General features: G+C 30.5%; 1 long non-coding RNA gene across 1 annotated transcript; it reads left to right on the top strand.

The window, feature by feature from the left end:
- The first annotated feature begins 13,416 nt into the window (after positions 1 to 13,416).
- Positions 13,417 to 18,458, top strand: LOC132749264 (uncharacterized). Its single transcript, XR_009628387.1, has 3 exons — positions 13,417 to 13,505; positions 17,752 to 17,868; positions 18,379 to 18,458. It is a non-coding gene; the product is annotated as an uncharacterized LOC132749264 (long non-coding RNA).
- The last annotated feature ends 1,707 nt before the right edge of the window (positions 18,459 to 20,165 follow it).

Raw genomic sequence — 20,165 nt, 5'->3', positions numbered from 1 at the left:
AATTCCAACTGAAATCCATGTATAACAGGAATTTCAATCGATACAGAGCGTAGTCACGTTGGTTAACTCCTTTTTATAGAGATCGACCATTTACACTGCCAGTTTTAGTACAATATAATTGGGTGAACTAACTCCAGTTTCAGGTCTCATATGCATGTAAGCAATATAATGATAATTCAACAAGTCAAGACAGTCAACGCTAACAAGGTCATACTTCTGTCACAGAATCACAGTGAGAAAAATATGCAACATGGCCAAGACTTAAACCCAGGACACTTAGAGTAACGTTCTGTAACTCTACCACTAGAGCTTCCAAGTAGCTTTCAAATTTTCTCCCCTACAACAGTTGAATTAACTTCCATAAAATATACAATGAAAGTTTTCTTTCAATACAATACAATATCTTTATTGCTTCATGGGCCACCAGCCTAAAACAAAACTTAGTTTACAAGTAATTTTACATATGTACAAAACAGTGTAAAAGTGTTATGGTAATAGTACAAATATTTAGTAAAATACGGTAATATACATCAAAATTCACTGCAATTTAAATAGAGAAAAATGTTTTTATACAGTTTGTCTGGAAGAACAATTGCAATTGAGAATTAATTTGATACATTTTCAACAGTTTAACCTCATCCGAAACAAAATGTAAGGCAAAATATGCTACAATGTAGGTAATCGCAAAGCCAAATGTATATATTGAAAAATTTGAACATATCAACATTTCAATATAAGATCAGTTTTACTTTAATATATATGCATATCTCACTCTTCAAAATATGAAATTTATTACACACATAATTGCATCACTGAACATGGCTGTCAGTAGCCAGCGATTGTCTATGTCTAGTGCTTTACAGTAAAACAAGACCCTGAATAATTTGATTTTTATCAAACAAATAGATGACTTAGTTAAGAGTCTTGGATATTGATTTTTGTTGAATTTTGCTGAGTCTCAGATATTGACAAAATAATTTTGTAAGTTCGCAAAAAGCTATTTTATTTGTTAGACCTTGGACTGAGACTGTTCTGATCCTGCAGATTTGTTAGAAGTTTCAAGTGGGTGCAGACATACGGGGTACTTTTCTTGGAGAAACCATATGTTTCTACCATATGTAAAACATGAGTGTCACATACGTTTAACATGTGGTGCATATTTACCTGTGTACTTTTTTTAAAGCTGCATGCCTCTGGACGAGCCAAATTATTTCAAGAAAATTAAACTTGGGGAATGTGTACTAAGATTTTAAGAAAAGTAAAATATTAAAGATTCAAGTGATAATTTATATCTTGTGTGCAATTAATGACTAAGTTTTGCAGTATTTATCACCATATTTCTATTGCGTTTGTAACGCAGTACAAACGCAGTAGGGGCTATTTTTGCATGTTTTGATCTCATTTTGGTAAGTTACATGGTTTATAAGTGCCGATTGCAATGTGTCAATTACATTCTTTGTTCACTTAACAATATTTTACTTTTTATTACATTTTCAAAATTTTCATGAAAATTAGGACATATCTGGAGGCTAGCTGCTTTAATTTATCAAAAAGTAACGAATAATAGGTTGAAATATATCTCTATAAGAAGTATTATAAAATGTTTTAAATAGTTTTTCCTTTTTTTAATTTTACTAGGCTGGTCTAGTTACAATTGTTATTTTGTTTAAGTATGAGTTATTTCCATAAATAAATTATTAAGTAACAAGAAAATATAAGCAATAACATTTGACCTTTGATGGCCAAGGTCATATATTAATTATCCAACATATACGTTTCGTCACAATTGTTGTTTTGCCCACGTTTGATTTTAATCCCTACACAAATAACAAAATTATTACAAAAGTTGACCATGATGGTCAAGTTCATTTCATGCAAGATCAAGGTATATTTAACCTTTAAACAGGTCTTGTCCAAGATAATCCATTCATTTATAACAAATAACAAAGGTTAAGCCATTTTTTATTTATTTATTTATTTCATTTATTTATTGATTAATTTTGCTTGTTTTGTGTTGCACATGAAGATTTGAAATAAGCAATTTTTCATGACACAATTGCAGAATGTCTGTGATACATTTGATATATAAACTAAAGAACCATGCTTGCAAATTTTGCGTACGTTACAGTTACACTATGGTTGCATATCAAATATAACTGCCAAACTTAATTGAAATGCGTAATTAATGGAAAAAAAACCATGAAATACTTATCGAAAGAATACCGATGGCAGTTTTTTAATAAGGGGTGTTTTCAAGTCAAATTACGCAGCCTTTTCAATGTACGCACACAAAAAAACCGTGCCAAATAAACCAACGAAAACCAGTTTTATTGTCGTTTCACTCGGATGAGCTTTGAGAAAAATGATCTCGTCAAAAATTAAAGTGATTTATTTCTTAAAAATAGATAAATCTGCTAAATTACAACAATCTAAAATCTGAAATTTTTAGATGAAAGTTTTTAATTGTTGATAATTTGTGTATAATTTGTGTATTTCGTAATATTTCTCACAATTTGTCCTTTGTTTACAAACATTGTACTTAATAACTAAATAAAGCATGTTACTGTTGGAAAATTTATTATATATAAAATAAAACCAAGAGTCGTTTCATTATGAATGATAGATCGTTAAAATGGCACATTAATTTAATTTTGAATAGATTCATACATATTTGCCACGAGCAACCCGTGATCATGGTTCAAATAGTTTTGGAGACCGCCTACTTGACCTTTGTAACGGTTTAAATTTATGTAAAAGTAACTGTCGTTTAGAAAATGATTTAAACATAGGTAAAACAAACTGTTTTACACATAATGGGAAAAGCCAAGTTGATTTATTGTTGACAGATTTAAGAAATTTTGAGGTACACTTTTTATACAGTGCACTCAAACCATTCACCTGTTCCATGTTGCACAGATATCCCGGACCGCATTTGCTATAGATGGAATCCGGATTATATAAGCATTATATGCAATTATCTTTACATTATATAACACAAAATGTATAACAGTCACTGGTCAGCTTGTTGACATTTTTACTCATTTTTGACAAAAAATGAAAATAAATATTTTTGACACGACGTAAAAACCCAAACCAAACACGTGTATTCTTAACCAATACAGCAATATATTAACGCAATGTCTCGGTTCAATTTTAAATTAGCTGAAAATGAAAATAATTTATACGCTAAAAGATTTGCATTTGTATACATGTATATATGATGTGTAAAGTAAATAACTGCACTCTCGCTATGTTACATGCATGTACTTGAATATGTGAATGACGATGAACTGTTGAGTTCAAGTCAATTTTGTTGAATAAACTTCTGTTCTGTTTTCAGAAAACCATATTTTTTAATTCTCTAGAAATGTTAAATATTTGTATAATAATGTTATTTTTATACTTCTTCAAACCTTTCCGACATTTAAATGCTAATTGTATGTACCGCTATTCGCTAATACAATTATATAAGATGGTGGGAAATGTGACCTCCGCCACCTTTGCAACCGTGATGTCATGGGTACTCCTGACTCCCGACCACCACTGGGATGTCAAGTCGGGAGAACACCTGGCATGCCATCGCAGGAAGACCTTATTGGAGCGTCTGTGCCCCAGGCCGTGCTCTGGTGGAGTCCAGGTCGACGATAGAGTAGGCGGGAACTACCAGTTCCCTCCAATCTGAAGACTTTTTCTATAAAAATACATTATAAAATACATGTACATTCAATTGACTTACATAATAAACGCTAAAAATAGTTGTATTTTCTAATTAAAGGGAAGCAAATGCAACGATACATGTGTCAAGTAAATCTATGTTTGTTATCTCCCCTCTTCTGTCAGTGCACTTTATTACATTGAGAGAATTTAACTATTCATGGAATTTCTTTTTTATTCCTTATCATTTTGTTGTTGTTAAGCACCAGACTTCTCCATTTATACCTTGATAATGATTCTCATGTTTACTGAAATAGTATATTCAGTTAAATACTTATCATGCACCGTGATATTGTGCTATATGTATAAAAATGCTGATATGTATGGTGGCATATTTCTGCCACCAGATAACCTGATAATTAACTAGTTAATTAAGAGGTTAACTAGTTACGTAACTAGTTAACCTCTTAATTAACTAGTTAATTATCAGGTTAACTAGTTACGTAACTAGTTAATTTTTTCAATAAAGAAAAGATCATAACGGGAAATAAATGCATGTTTGTGCCCGCAACTGCCATCCCTTATTGTCAGCTTAATATTAAGAGGTTAACTAGTTACGTAACTAGTTAACCTCTTAATTAACTAGTTTGTTATCAGGTTATCTGTTGGCAGAAATATGCCACCATAGATATGGCTATTGAAATCGTCAATTTAATACTACGCACGTATTTGTTATTATTATTATTTTCTTTCTTTTTTAGTTTCCGTTTTTCATTAACTTAGGAAACTTAATTACATTTTCAATATTGATGTTCTATGTCAATCCAGTGACAACTTGTATTTCAATCGAATCACGTTAGTAAAATATGAAAAAATAAGAAATAAAAAAACACCATTCATACCATATACCTTTTTACAAAGAATAGAAATTGAAAATTGAAACATTTTTTTGATTCACAACAATACGCATAAGCAATATTTATTGTAAAATTACTTTAATGGTTGTATGTTCTTTTCCCAGTTGTGTATTGACCATTCCCACTGCTTATAATCTTGTTTATAAATTTGAACACATGTCATTGCATAAATTAATACATGTATTTTGTATTCTATGTTTTCCAAATAAAGAGTATGTTCTGTTTTGATAATGCATTTAGAGCATAACGACTGAAAAAAGTAGTGCTGAATGTGTGGTAATGTGTAGCAAAGATAGAAAATGTAAACAAAGTAGTATTTTGACTTCCATATTCACTATAATCATACCAATAGCCAACAGAGCAAAGAAGTAAAACGTCATGTATAATTATAGCTAAGGATGTTGTTTTCTTTTTTTCGGAAGATGTAGTAAGATACCATAAATAAAAAGATTTTGAGAAACAAAATTGATAGCATTCGTCAGACATAACGTGTCTTGATGAGTTTTTAATTTACAGTTTTGAAACTGAAAGAATACGATAACCACCAATTGTATCATAGTTTGGGGACCTTTCTGTTGAAAATGTGTCAGAGTAAAATCGTATACGTATACATGCACAGTGCGTTAACTGGAGTGCAGGTATTAGTTACCCGCACTCCAGAGCATGCCCATTGATTGGCTCATTTTTGCTGGGGTTTACATTTTGCGACGGCAGAGGAACGGAAAGCGACAGAAATATCATATTCAGATGTTCGTTTATTGGTTCCTTTTTCCCGGGGTTTCATATTGTGACAAAAGGGAGCGTGTTTTTATGTTTGTCTATGATACAAAAGAGAAAGAACATCAAAACACTCGGCAATCTGATTAATACTCGGGGGGGGGGGGCTACGCCCCCTCGTTCAAATCAGATAGCCTCGTGTTTCGATGCTCTTTCTATTACATACCAACATAACACTGTGGTGTCGCTTTGCTTTTCATCTTTTTTAATTTAATGTTTTGGCGTTACATGTTCAAAAAGATGTTCCAAGTATATTAATAGCCTAACAAGTATTATTTCTTACTTTGATTCTTTATAAATCTATGCGTCGATACACACCACGTCAACTTGATAATGATTTGCAACGGAAAGCGTACCTGAACACGCCCACCAGCTATTGTGAATCGTGTTTTTTATTTTGTGACTCCGTCTCTGACCTTTGAAATCTTTAAATGCCCATTATCAATTAGTCTGGATTACCTGCCCTTTGTCCTATTTGTTTACAATAGAAGCTGGGAACCAGACTAATTATCAATCTCTTACGCAGTGATCCCCCCCTCCTTATCAGTACAGAGCTACCACAAACATTTTTATCAATATTTTGAAATTTTATGATTTTTAGCTTTTTAGCTTTTGATTTTATTTCTTATTATTTTTTATACTTTTGATATTTTTTGGTAAACGATAACAAACGTAGGTACGTAAAGTTCAGAATAAAACAGAAAGAGAAAAATGACGTTAGCTCTTCTATGTAACGGTCGATATTTACATTTGAATGTCGACGTCATGTGACTTTCATCATCATGTGACGTCTGTAAAGGCAGTGATTACGATTCTGCCAAGGGAGGTAATCACTGTGAGGGGTTTGGCCCATTATTCCTAATTTTTATGATTGGTATCTTGAAAAAGTTTCAAAAACAATAGTCGCTTATTTTTTAATTCACAGTCATGCTCTTTAGGAAAGATATTTTTCAAAAGGCTAAATATACACACAAACATAGTTTATCTACACTTTCTAATAAACGTTATATATAAAAACCATAAAAGCAAATGAACTTTGAGGTCAGGATTGTAAGAAAAGTGACGATATTTACAATTCAAACTAGAACTGTGTCCAAAGGACACGGATGCCCCCACTGACAACATATATATGGTATATAGTGAACAAATTAACAAAGGACCATAATTCTGTTAAATTTGGTCGCAGCAAAAATTCCTTCCTTTACTTTCATCTACACATTAAGGTTGTTCATCCTTGGAAGTTTAAGCAAAATCTGCCATCCGGTTTAAAAGGAGTTGCTTTCACAAAATTTCTATATGGTATATAGTGAAAAAATCAACAAGGGGCCATAATTCTGTAAAATTTGGTCGCAGCAAAAATTCCTTCCTTTACTTCCATCTACACATTAAGCCATTAAGCTTGTTCATCCCTGGAAGTTTAAGCAAAATCTGCCATCCGGTTTAAGAGGAGTTGCTTTCACAAAATTTCTATATATTATATAGTGAACAAATCAACAAAGGACAATAATTCTGTTAAATATGGTCGCAGCAAAAATACCTTCCTTTACTACCATCTACACATTAAGGTTGTTCATCCCTAGAAGTTTAAGCAAAATCTGCCATCCGGTTTAAGAGGAGTTGCGTTCACAAAATTCCTATATAGTATATAGTGACAAAATCAACAAAGGGCCATAATTCTGTTAAATTTGGTCGCAGCGAAAATTCCTTCCTTTCCTACATCTACACATTAAGCTTGTTAATCCCTAGAAGTTTAAGCAAAATCTGCCATCCGGTTTAAGAGGAGTTGCGTTCACAACTTTTCTACATAGTATATCGTGAACAAATCAACAAAGGGCCATAATTCTGTTAAATTTGGTCGCAGCGAAAATTCCTTCCTTTACTACTATCTACACATTAAGGTTGTTCATCTCAGGACGTTTAAGCAAAATCTGCCATCCGGTTAAAGAGGAGTTGCGTTCACAAGATTTCGGGACGTACGGACGGACAGAAAATATAGATATAGATGAACTTTACGATCACATTAATAATCTTTTCGGGGAAATACCTGAAACTAATGATCAAGAATCAGAATTTAGACAAGAAACCAATATTTATGAAAATTTAGATAAAAATATTACCGAGAATGAAATTCGGAACGCAGTATATGGACAAAAAAGTTTTTAAGGCACGTGGTCCCGATTGTATATCCACAGAAATTATTAAGTCGTCGTAAGATATCATTTCTCCATACTTACTTAATATATTTAATAGATTATTCTTAAATTCTGATTACCCTGAAGCTCGGGGAGATGGATATATTATACCAATATTTAAAGGTGGAGACGAAACTGACGCAAAAAATATATCGGGGTATAACTTTAAATACTATAATAGCAAAAATATATTCTCATGTACTTTTAAATAAGTTTACTAATTGGATTATACAATATGAGAAAATTGCTAATAATCAATTCGGATTTCAAAAAGGGAAAGTACAGTCGATTGTGTTTTCATTTTGCATTCTGTTATTTCAAAATTATTAAATTCTGGTAAAAAATGTATATAGTGTATTCATTGATTATGAAAACTGTTTTGATAAGATAAATAGATCATTTCTCTGGCAAAAGTTTTTAAGTGAAAACGTTAGCTCTAGAATGGTAAACACAATAAAATCTATGTATAGAACTGTTCGATTACGTGTAAGGTTTAATAATAGACTCTCCGAGCCAATTCTCTCACACTTGGGAAACAGGGAGACCCGAGTTCTTCTTTGATTTTTATGATGTTCGTAAATGATATTGACAATATAAATACTAATCTAGATAGATTATTCACATATGAATATTTTATTTTATTTTTAATTTTATACGCAGATGATCAGGTGTTATTTGCAAAATCACCAGAATCCTTACAATCAATGATAAATGCTATTGAAATATATTGTAATACATGGGGTCTGAAAATAAATACTTCAAAGACTAAGGTTATGATTTTTGAAAAAGGCAGTAGACAAGGCACTAAGAAACAAAAAGAAAAACGACATTGTTATTGTGATGATTTATTTTGAAAAAAGAGACTTTAATCAACAACAAAAAAAACAATATAAAAGATCTAGGATGATGAATAAAGGTGTTTGATCTAAATACATAGACACAGAGCATACTGAACAAATAATCAATACTCTTCTCCAACTTTATAAGTAAATGATTCAAAAGTTTGTGTAAACATGTTTGTATTACCCGATAAGAAAATTTGTATATCTTGTATTCATCTGAACTTAGTTTCTTGTATATAATCTATCAATTTCAATTTAAATTACAGATCAGATAAATAGTTGAAAAAAGCTCCAGAATTATCTATGATGGTTCTTTTTACAGGAAATTTGATGCATGTTTTACATGTAAATTGGAAGGCAGACATTTCATCTGCGTCAATACCGTAATACAAAGATTCTATTCAGATGATTTCAAAAAGTATATTTATGATAAAAAAACGTCCATGATTAAAAAAAGAAATAATCAGGATTAACAAGTTTTGTTTCAAACTTAAATGGATCAATGGGATACATTATATCCAATATATACAAAAAAAAACCCGACGATGATGACGTTATAATGTGCTGTTAGCTGAACGGTACTTTCATCGTATTTTTTTTTGCTCGTTCAGCAGATCAGAAACCTGACAGCCCTCGAAGATCAAGCAAGCGACCACTTGATTAAAGATAAAAAAAAACATCTGCCTATTGAGCTTTACTGTCTGAAATAATTAGAAGTTTTAAGAAATGTATTTTATATCAAAGTCTATGCAAAAAAATGATGACACGCTAAGTGATGCTTTACATGCGCAAAAAGGCAATATTCATCAAAGCTTTGGGTCTAGCTGTTTTGGACAATAATACATTTAACAAGAACCACGCTAAATATATGACGAGAACTTGCCAAACTATCAATCTGGATATATAAATTCATCGTTATTAATGAAAATTCCAGATTATATACTGACCGAATATTGAACGGTTCAGACCATGGCTAAACGGCTATTCTTAGAAAGCATGGTTAGAATCTTTTGCGGACAGCAGTTTAAAGGTTGTTTTTTGCTATAATAACCGACGTTCTGTATATAAGGAATAATGTGAATATATTTATAACGGCGTATGTAAAGAACTTAAATTGCAAGTATCACCATTGGCCGAGTTGTATAACAGAAAATGTTTGGGGCATAGTACTCACGAAAAGAAACACAAGAATAGTTTAACTGACATCTTGTCCAATTGAATTGACTTACCATTTTATATAGTTTCTTTTCTTTAACACACAAACTATCAGCAATATCATTGTCACTAAGAAAACAACAACTCCCAATACCAGTCCAGCAATTGTAAGATAATCCACCTCTGCAATAAACATCAAGAAGTATTGTATGATAATGATCAATAAAAACCATCTTTATAATCTTTCGAAATATGAAATATCCTCCTGAACATTTTGTGATCAAACTCAAGAAAGAACTGTTTTAACACAATATAAGTAGATAAGTGAATATTAAAAGAAACATAAAAGACAATAATTTGTAGTTAGAGAATTTCAAGTTTTGATAACAGCTTTATTGACAGATTTCATAATTCGTGTCATTCTACATGTAAAATATAAAGACACATGATTTGATTGTCAAACAATTTTTATAAATGATATAATACATGTAATAAAAAGCGCTTCTTTTGACATGAACAGTTTCCGTTTGTCAAAAGTTAAATTATTACATACTTAAAGAATATAAAACTACAAAATATTATATTGAAAAATACTTGGTTGATGAAATAGAGTTAAATAATTTTAATACTTTGCTGAAAGTGCTATAATTAAAATATCAGCTAATGTTAAAGAAACTACTTGGTTTCACAGGAACAGGTTTTCCAACAATGTCCAGGCTTCCATCTTCGTCTAAATCCAAAATCGCTTGAACAACTGCATCAGCCGCCATAGTCTGATTTTCCTTGTCATCAATAACGACTGTGTAATCTACAATAATACTTCCGGCTCTGTTAGAACAAATGATAGGATGAATATGTGCAGTCAATATAAATATTTTTTATTTTTATTTGTGATTGAACAATAAAAAGACAAAGTCATATTCTGAACGGTACCTTTTCAGTTTTCAATTTTATGTTTTCAAAGTTGTTGAATACACCTGGTGGTGTTACGCCTGGTGATATAGATATGAAGAAGATTTGACAGGCTAGGAATACGCTGATGGACAATAAACCTACTCAGGTATGTAAAATTTGTACAAATATTCATGTGACAAGGCAGTTGTCAAATCTGTATATTTCATATTAAGGTGCTTTACACTTGATGTTTACCCTTTTAGGGCCAGAATTTGTATTACAACGTATTTGCTATGCAAATTTCTAAGAATAACAGGAACATTTATTACATTTACTCGTAAAATATTTTAACTGACCAGGCTCTTTGTGGGCTGCTATAACTCTTATTCATAATTTAGGGGACAGATAGTGGTAGTATCATGAGTGAAAGTTTTCAGGATTATCCATCTCCTGAAAAGCATCTGTTTCCTATGTAAAACTGTAGAAAAAACTGCTAAATTCAGGATTTTCAGGATTTTTAAAATTATCGACTTTCACTCATGTAGTATTTATTTTTATCACACACCCGTGCCGATTTTGCGACTCCGTTGACTCAGAATATAATTTTTCGAGATGAATGTCCCATTTGATGTACATGTAGTTAGAGACCAAGAACTTGTGTGCCAAATTTCACATCATTTGCTCTTATCGTTTTTCCAAAATACTTAATCTAATTGTGAAAAAGACCAAAATTGGGCTATTATTGTCTTAAAAATACAATTTTCAATTTGTTTCTATGAATATTTCTTTATTATCTTTTGAAAATCTTGCTGTTTAAAGTGCACCATCTGAACTATGTAAAATGTTCAACTCAACTATGAGTTTTTAACCCTAGTGGAGTTCCTTTAAACTGCTAATGCTCTAACTATAAATATGGTAGCTGTCTTGTTGACCAAGTTTAATGTAGGTTATGTTATGTTTAAAGGTATCAGATTCCGTGAGTGGACAAACAGTTGTTGATCCAAAAGGATATCTTACAGATCTACAGTCTATGTTACCGTCACATGGAGGGGACATCAAGTAAGACTATTACTAAGTAAAAAAGATATCACATTTTCATTGATAGAGAATAAGGTCAAAGGGGTAAAGATCATCCAGGTTACAGAAAGCTTTATAGTTGGCAATTTGCTGTTGCAATTTCTTCAATGTGGCTCCCGAGAGAATTCATTGATGTATCAGATAGTTCTTAATTATTTCATCCTCACGGGAGATTTTTTTCCATTTGTAAAATTTAAAAAAAAATTGATGAAAGATGATGGTTCTTTGTATTAAAGGCACATTATGCCTCAGAAACAAATAAATTTTACTTCCTCAGAAAGAGCAAACATGCATTTTATAATGTTAAATAATAGTTTTAGAGAATGTTAGCTTCTTGTTACCTAATGTATTTTGACATCCATACAAAATACCAATTCACTATAACTGTACTTATTGCCAAAAAGCAACAGGTGAAAAATATAGTTTAGGTACTTAGCCAATAAGTAACCTTTTGGATACTAAAAAGTACACCAAAATTAAAAAGCTTTTGAGACACATAAATAAAAGCAGTTCTGAGGCATAATGGACCTTTAATGTTCTCTATATTGCTTGAAATATTGCATGGTGAGGTACTGCACACCAGTAGGTTTTAAATTGTCATAAACTGATAGTCATACTGATGGTTTAAGTTAAAACATAAATAGATGATTATTTTGAAAGATATTGTGTTCTGGAAGATATTGATTTGTGATACTGATGTTATTGCTTTGTGACATGGTGACATGGTGAGCTTTTGTGATCACTTTTCGTCCGGCATCCGTCTGTCTGTAAATTTTTACTTTAAATGACATCTCCTCATAAACTGCAAAGCCAATTTCATCCAAACTTCACAGGAATGTTCAATTCGTAATCGACTTAAAAATTGTTCAAAGAATTAAATTCCAAGCAGAACTCTGGTTGCTATTGCAACCAAAAGAAAAAACTTAAAATATCATCTTTTAGAAAACCGAAAAAACTAGAGCTTAAATATTTGGCATCATCTAGTCAGTGTCTACCAAGTTTGTTCAAATACATGCCCTGGGGTCAAAATTGGCTCCGCCCCAGGGGGTCAATGATTTTCCTTATACATGTATTAAGTAAAAACTTAAAAAAAATTCTTTAAAAAAAAACAAAATAGCTAGAGCTTAGATATTAAGCATATACTGTATATTAAATGAAGCACAAACTGTCGATTTAGTTGTGTCCACGAATTGCAGTTAAACAATCGTCATAGAATCCATTTAATATTTAATTCGTTTTAAAGATGTCGAAACATAAAAGCGAATTATAGAATTATTTTCATATGTCGATATAATAATAGTTTTACTTTGTTGTAGCAAGGAGTCCAGTTAATCAAGCTTATAAATAGCTACTCTAAATACGGGTTTCTCATGACATAACTACATGAATTATATTACATTTTCTCATCATTATCCCCCTGTAAAACGTTAAAATCATTTTCGAGTACGAACATTTTTATATACTAGATAAAGTGAATTGATCCATAATTGAGGGTCCTCAATAATTTGGTATTATTAAGCATTATACATAAGAACATGTCATGAAATAGCTTTAAATGGATGTTGCTGGTAATGATACATGATCCGATATTACATATTCTGATATAGCAGATAATTTTAATAAGATATTTTAGAACAAAATATTATTATTCATCATATAAATTTTCAAACAAAACCACTTAGAACTTAACCAACATTTAATTTACAAGCAATTTCTAAAAGGGTAACCAAAGTGACACGTTTCTAGTGTTTAATCAATAATTAAATTACTTTTAAATAGAAAATGTGTCCATTGTAGACCAAGCCACTTTAATATAATATCAAATTTTTTATTCGTTTGGCAAAATTATATGTTTTACACAATACAATTAGAGTAAAAAAATGATCTGTCGTATACGCCTTATATAACAAAAAGAAATACCACGATATGTTATTTGATATTAGAAGAATGACAATGAACGGCGCACTATGGATTATTAGTGTTGCCCTCCTCATAAGGTAGTAAAATTTAATACAAAATGAAATATAACTTTTAGTAATCTTTCCATTTATTTTATTGCATTACTTTCGTTGTTATTGTATAATAAATACCCTTTTCTTATATATTCTTATATCACTTTTTTCAAGTAAAAACTGATTACCTACTGAATGTTACTTTCAAAAATAAGTATGTACGTTCGAGTAATTTTCATTATTTTTAATGAATTCGTGTTTGATTTTTTAATTATAAGCCGCTACGTTCCAATCTAAATTTGACAATACCTCGGATTTCATGATTTTTGGAATGCAAACATGTAGATATGTAAGCTTTAGTTCCATAGCATTATTTTGTAAAGAAAAAGCGTAAGTATGACGTAAGTATGACGTCAAAGCGCCCCCTATCGGCGGCGAAAAAATGCGTTTTTTATCAATAAAACGGCCCGTTTTTTATCAATTCTTATCCGATTTTCTCTGTTGTTCAGTAGACATATGTCTATTGAAGTCTTTCTTTTATTTTTGCTGAATATTCTGCGATTCTAGAATAAGCAAGAGAAGAGATGTAAAGATAATGTGCGCGATGTGCACGTTCTTTGTGACCCTTTGAAATTGTTTATTGTCTATGAAATGATTCATGGTTTTACGTTGACTCCTGTGGAGATGTCATTTATTTCGGAAGGGAAGTTTATATTAGTACAGACTTTGTGAAATACTTGTGTCGTTAAATTCCCACCGCTTTATTATTATTGCAATAATGTTGAAAACGATGTAAAACCCACATTTTTTCAAAATATTAAGTATAGGTTAAAGTTTATTACAATACGTACTAATAAATTTTAACCGGCTTGGTGTTTTAAATTATCTTTTTAAACAGTCGATTTACTAGACTGATTAACAGTTTGCGGATTTACCAAAGTAAATGTGACGATTCATTTGAAATACTGCAATCTTATTGGACAAAAAATAATTTCAAACACAAAAAATATTTCAAAAATGACAATCTAAAAATGTTCCTACTTTACTGATCTATACTATTCGAAATGGAAGTTTATGCAGTACCGAGTCCCTAAAGAATCACGAGAATGAGCGCACGCGGCACGAGTCACGTGCGTTACTCTGCAGACAAGTTTGAGAGGGAGACATGTATCTAGAGAGGGAGAAATGTATCTTGGTAAAATTATAACAATGACTGAAACGGGGCTGTGATTAACGATCTATATCAACTGCCACCAACACTGCATCGAGTATTACAGTGAACATTTTGAAAAAAGCCGGCTTTATTGTGACGTCACTGACGTTAGCCATGCGCCGGCGTATAAAGTTTAAATCCTTCATTTACATGTTTTGTTATTTGTTATTAAACTACAATAGGATAAATAGATAAAATTCCAACAAAACTAAAATTTTATCAGTAAATGTTTCGCTTTAATAAGCTTCATTAGCAATTTAAATTACATGTATAATATAACAAACACGTGATTTATAAAGTCTTTTTCAAAAAATAAAACAATTAAGTCTAACATCGATGTTATAACAAGTTATATTATAACAAAAGTCGACATAATTTCTGAACATCCTTCGTACCATTGGATGGACAAAATGTCAGTATAAATATATTATTTGTCTTATATTTTTTGAATTGAATAATGATGGTTCACTGAAGATCTCCACGTTGCACCATATACAGTATATAAACATATAATTTATCTTACAATTGATCTCATGAGAAACCATATTAAAAAAACAAATGCAAAAATGTTTATTTTCTATCGTATACGAAGATACAACACAATGTAATAACTGGGCATAGTTTTTTATTGCATTGTTAAGCTTCGATATGTTTCTCTTCTTTTTCGTTATCGTGTTATTGATCTACTAAGTTTTTAATTGTTAGTATCAAACTTTAACATGATATTAAATATTTGTCTGATATTTGATATAAAGTTATTGTTCGTATGAAATTTGATATATTGCCATGTCTGTTAATCGTGAACCGTTTTAAAAATGCAGTAATTTCTATTTATAATTTTCTTGTCAACACTGCGATATTAAATTATTCATTTACGGGATTATATATACTTTTGTTATCTTCAAGATTTAAAACTTCCCTCTACAAAAGACACTGGCAACTGCGACTCTTTTGATGAGCTGTTGACCTTTTTTATCAATCTTTCAATTGTTTAGACTTTAATTGGACTAGTGATACTAGTTTTTGCCATGACTCAATAGTATATAGAACGCTGTGGTCTTGTCCAAAATTAATCTGATTTAATTAGCATTTAAAATAAATGACTGTAAAAAGATCAAGTCGTAGGATTTTAATATTTATTTGAAGAAAAAAAAATTATGTTCTATTAATAGTATCCTTATCTGTGTTATTTTAAAGCAGCACGCTTCCAGATTCATGCAAATGTTCATGAAAATTTTGAAAATGTATTTGACTTTGTAATATTGTGAAGTAACCAATAGGAAACAATTTACACATTAGCACTTAAAAGCCATGTAAATTACGAAAAAGTGACAAGATGTAATTCTATGTTGAACTCGAGTTTCATTGTTGTATTGTATCAATTAAATCTGTCTACTCAAGACGAATTATGTCTGTTTGAAAGCGAGTGATTTTATTATATATGGAAATGCGCTGCAAATTATATAACGATAATACTCATAATATTAATAAATGTATATTGAAAAATCCATTCAAAATATAATCATCTCGACAAAAATGTCTCTGCACATTTAAAGATCCTGTAACACAATTTTTTCATGTTTTTATTTCATAAATATGATGCTCAAATTAAGATATGTCAATATTATAAGTTCCAATAAGCATTTTTTACAAAGATATTACCCAATTTAACATTTCATGTAAATAAAGGGAGGTAATTAGAAATTTATTTTCTATAAATTCTAAGTCAAATTTTCCAATAAGAAATGAATGCATGTAATTTATGATTAAATATAATATGCACAAATATTTGCAGTACACATTTTACATATTCTTCAATGCTTGAAAATCGTTTTATTTGCATAATTATATACATATATATTTTTTGCAAGTGTGGTATACACACAGTAACAATATCATTCACAAAACATACAGGATCTTTAAATATAATAGAAAAACCACGTAGTTTGTAAAGACTGTAATGAGGTCAGAATGTATAACTCCTGTATGTCAATCTGTAACAAAAATTGTGTACAGTATACCAGTACATTGTGGGGTGTACTTTTTTTTTTTCAACAAAATTATTTTTGTTTTTTTAAGAAATATTAATGAAGGCAACGGAACTTAAAACTTCGTGTACAATATGTCAAGTCGTAAAAGGCATACTTCAAACTGATATAATCCCACTGGTGCTGCCAGTAATTACATGGTTGAATAATAGATAATAACTTGATAACTTAATGTAAAAGTGACTGTTATATGCCAATAATGCATATACATGTATATAGTAAGGTAGTTTTCTTTTCTCGAAATGCAACAGTGGCGTTAACAATAAATGTACACATAAAGTATTGATTTATTATGTTGACGTTTTCTGTTGCTACACCATTTCTAGTTGAACCAATCATAGTGAAAAGATATTTTGTTTCAATACTAGATACACAAATCACGTTACTTTAATAGATACAAAGACAGAGGGTGTTATCTGTGTATATATGACAAATCTCTATTAATTTATGGATTCTAAACCTTGGAACTATTCCATATATTATAATAATCACAAAACAATCTTATTATTGAATAGTTTGTTTTATTTATTGTATGGTATTGTGATTTATTCTATTGTATTATTTATTCAGTTGCGTTTAGTTAAATTTTATTGTGTTTATTTGACTTGTATTACTAGTATTGAATCTTGACATGCTTGACGGATGAAATACTTTAAACAAATCATTAAATGTACCGTGAATCGTTATTATAGTATATACCGGCGCCATTGTTTCAATGTTATTATTGTATTCATTTGCTGACATATTCACGAGCATTGCTTTTTGTTGTGCATTATTATTAAAGATATTCGATACCTATTAAGATTTATATTTACACGCGTGCACATTGTTTTTCTTTTCATATTTGTAAATCTATTTTGTATAAATAAGAAACTTCCTCAAAATAGATTTATTGTCGGTACGCATTTTTGTTTAAGATGTTAGCATTATAGTCTATGGGTTACAGTTATTTTTGTCCGCTGGATTAAATTTTTTGTTTGTATTTGTTGACTAGTTTATCACAATCATACATGTCCTATTGAATTTGTAGGAGTGGTTACTCTGATTATTGTACGACACCTTACCCTTGTCAAACCACATGCCTGACATCGGAGACTTTATACACAGGATGCGGTCTGTTTTGGTGGGGCAGATGCCCAAAATATCGGTAAGTTAAGGACTGTTCAAATTAAAGCGTGGAGTGTTTATTTGTTCGTACTTTTCTTCTTTTTTATGTTAATAGCATTATTTATAAGTTGGGTAATTCTGTGTTTTTAATAGTCTAAATATTTATAGTTTCCAGTAGATAGATTTCTACAGGAAGATGTGTTTGTGAAAATGTAAATGACCAACTTAACAATATCTACAGTATATGTTATTGTAATTTCCATATTTTTTTTTCTAGTTTAAAACTACTCGGTGTCTCTTTTTGGCGTTCTTCATTTCGTTCAACGTATAAAGATATAATTACGCTTCAAGCCGAAAATAAACTGTACATTTGTATTTATACAGAAATTCATGCTTAAATGTCATTTTAATATAATTTAAGTACATAAGAGCAATCTTATATTTTTGTCATTTGCCTAAATTTCCCTTCAAGGAATAATCTGTGTGGTTATTTTTAAAGATAATGACTTTCTTTTCACTTTCAATCTAAAGAAATATTACTTAATTTCAGAAATGTTTACAAACAATGTACAAAAACATGCTATAGAAGCGAATGTTGTGACGGTTATTCTGGAAGAAGCTGTAGCATACGTAAGTTGCTAAATCTGCCCCGTCTTAAAGCATTAAAAAATAACTGTCCCAATTTTTTGAAAAGCGAACCTATGATAATGCTCGTGAATTGTTTAGCTCATTACAAATACTCTTTAGTGATACTCAAACTTTATAAAAAATATTTTGTCTCCTACCTATAAACTACCTTCCTACACTATTTTTGTTCATTGCTGTTAGCTTTAGCCCGCTTTTGTTCTTCATTTATTTACTTGAAAATTGTTTTAAATAATTTATTAACTTTCATTTTTCAATCATAAAATTTGTTTCCCTTTAAATTTTTAAAAACTTGTTTTTTTAAATTTTAAAGGGATCCAAGATATAACATAAATTTTTTCCCTTTTTGAAAAAACAAACTTTGTTTCATGGATCGGGCTTCCCTGTCTAATGGGGGTTTTATGCCAAAATCCAGAAAAAAGTGGGGAGTTGTCTACGTGGGTTTACTGAGCCCCGATGTCAAAGGAAATATATAATTTTTTCCCACAATTAAATAATTTGTTGATTTCTTCTCAAGTAAAAACGTTTCTACATTTAAGGGATGTTTAAAAAGCGGTTTTATCACATCAAAAATTTCCCAAAACTTTTCAATTTTTTTTTTAAATTTAAAAAAGCTGAAGTCGGGGTTTCTTTTGGGTGTAACGAAAATTAACTTCCCAAAACTATCACAAATCAAAATCCCTTTTTTTTTACATTTTTTTGTAATTTTTTCTCTTTATTTTATTTTCATCCACCATTTCCAAATGCAAGAGGTAAAGAAAATAATTTAAACCCAATATTTTAAAACTGAAACATTGCCCACAGTGTTTTTTTAAACCAAAAAATGGGAAAAAAAAAAAAACAAAAAGGCTTTGGTTTGGGAAAAAATTTTCCAACCATTTAAAAATTACGACAAATTCCCTTTTTGAGCCTTTTTTCTTTTTAAATAAAAAAAATGTATCGAGATATCAAGGGGATAATGTTTAAACAAGGTTATTATAAAAATTTAAATTTTTTTTCTTTAAGATATTAACGAATTGCAACAGCACACCCCGGATGTCAAACAAAATTTTGAAAAACTCACGGGGCCCTTTCCGGGTTTTACCCTTTAAACCCGGTTTGTTTTTAACCCGGGGAAACTCAAGTCGTGCTAGGGATAAATTATTCACTAAAATTTAAAAAACCCGTTAAAAAAAAATGATTTTTTTTAATCTTCCCGAACAAAATTCATTGCCGAACTCGTCATTGTTTTGTTTAATAGGCCTTCATATATATATACCATATAACAACTGAAACATTACGTAGCAAATATTAGAAAAAACGTCATTTATAGCACAGATTTAGCAATTTAATTAATTAAAGAAAAAGATGATATATGTTGCATTTTGGAAAAAAGCTTGCGTCGTTGTAGAGATCTATTTCAAGGAAGAAAACAACTTTACAGACAGGCGTTCTTTTAAAAGTCATCCTGACAGATCAATAAGATCCTGTTTCGATCATGTCTATACTCCTTGTATTTCCTTAAAACAGACGTCCAAAGCTTTGATTCTTTTTGCATGTATTTGTCTTTAAAAAGCAAGTCTGTGGTTGATTTACTGCAAACCTGACCGACCTAATGATGATTTTTCTCAACCCATTCATTGTGCTATTTTGCTAAATATTTGAAAAGAGAGTTGAATGGTTTTGGCTTTTGGATCTTTTGTGTCTGTTTAT

This window comes from Ruditapes philippinarum, unplaced genomic scaffold, assembly GCF_026571515.1.
Source record: "Ruditapes philippinarum isolate M1 unplaced genomic scaffold, ASM2657151v2 ctg4697_1_1_1_1, whole genome shotgun sequence".
Lineage (NCBI taxonomy): Eukaryota > Metazoa > Mollusca > Bivalvia > Venerida > Veneridae > Ruditapes > Ruditapes philippinarum.
Note: the sequence above shows the minus strand (reverse complement) of the source record. Positions and strands in the feature narration are given on the sequence as shown.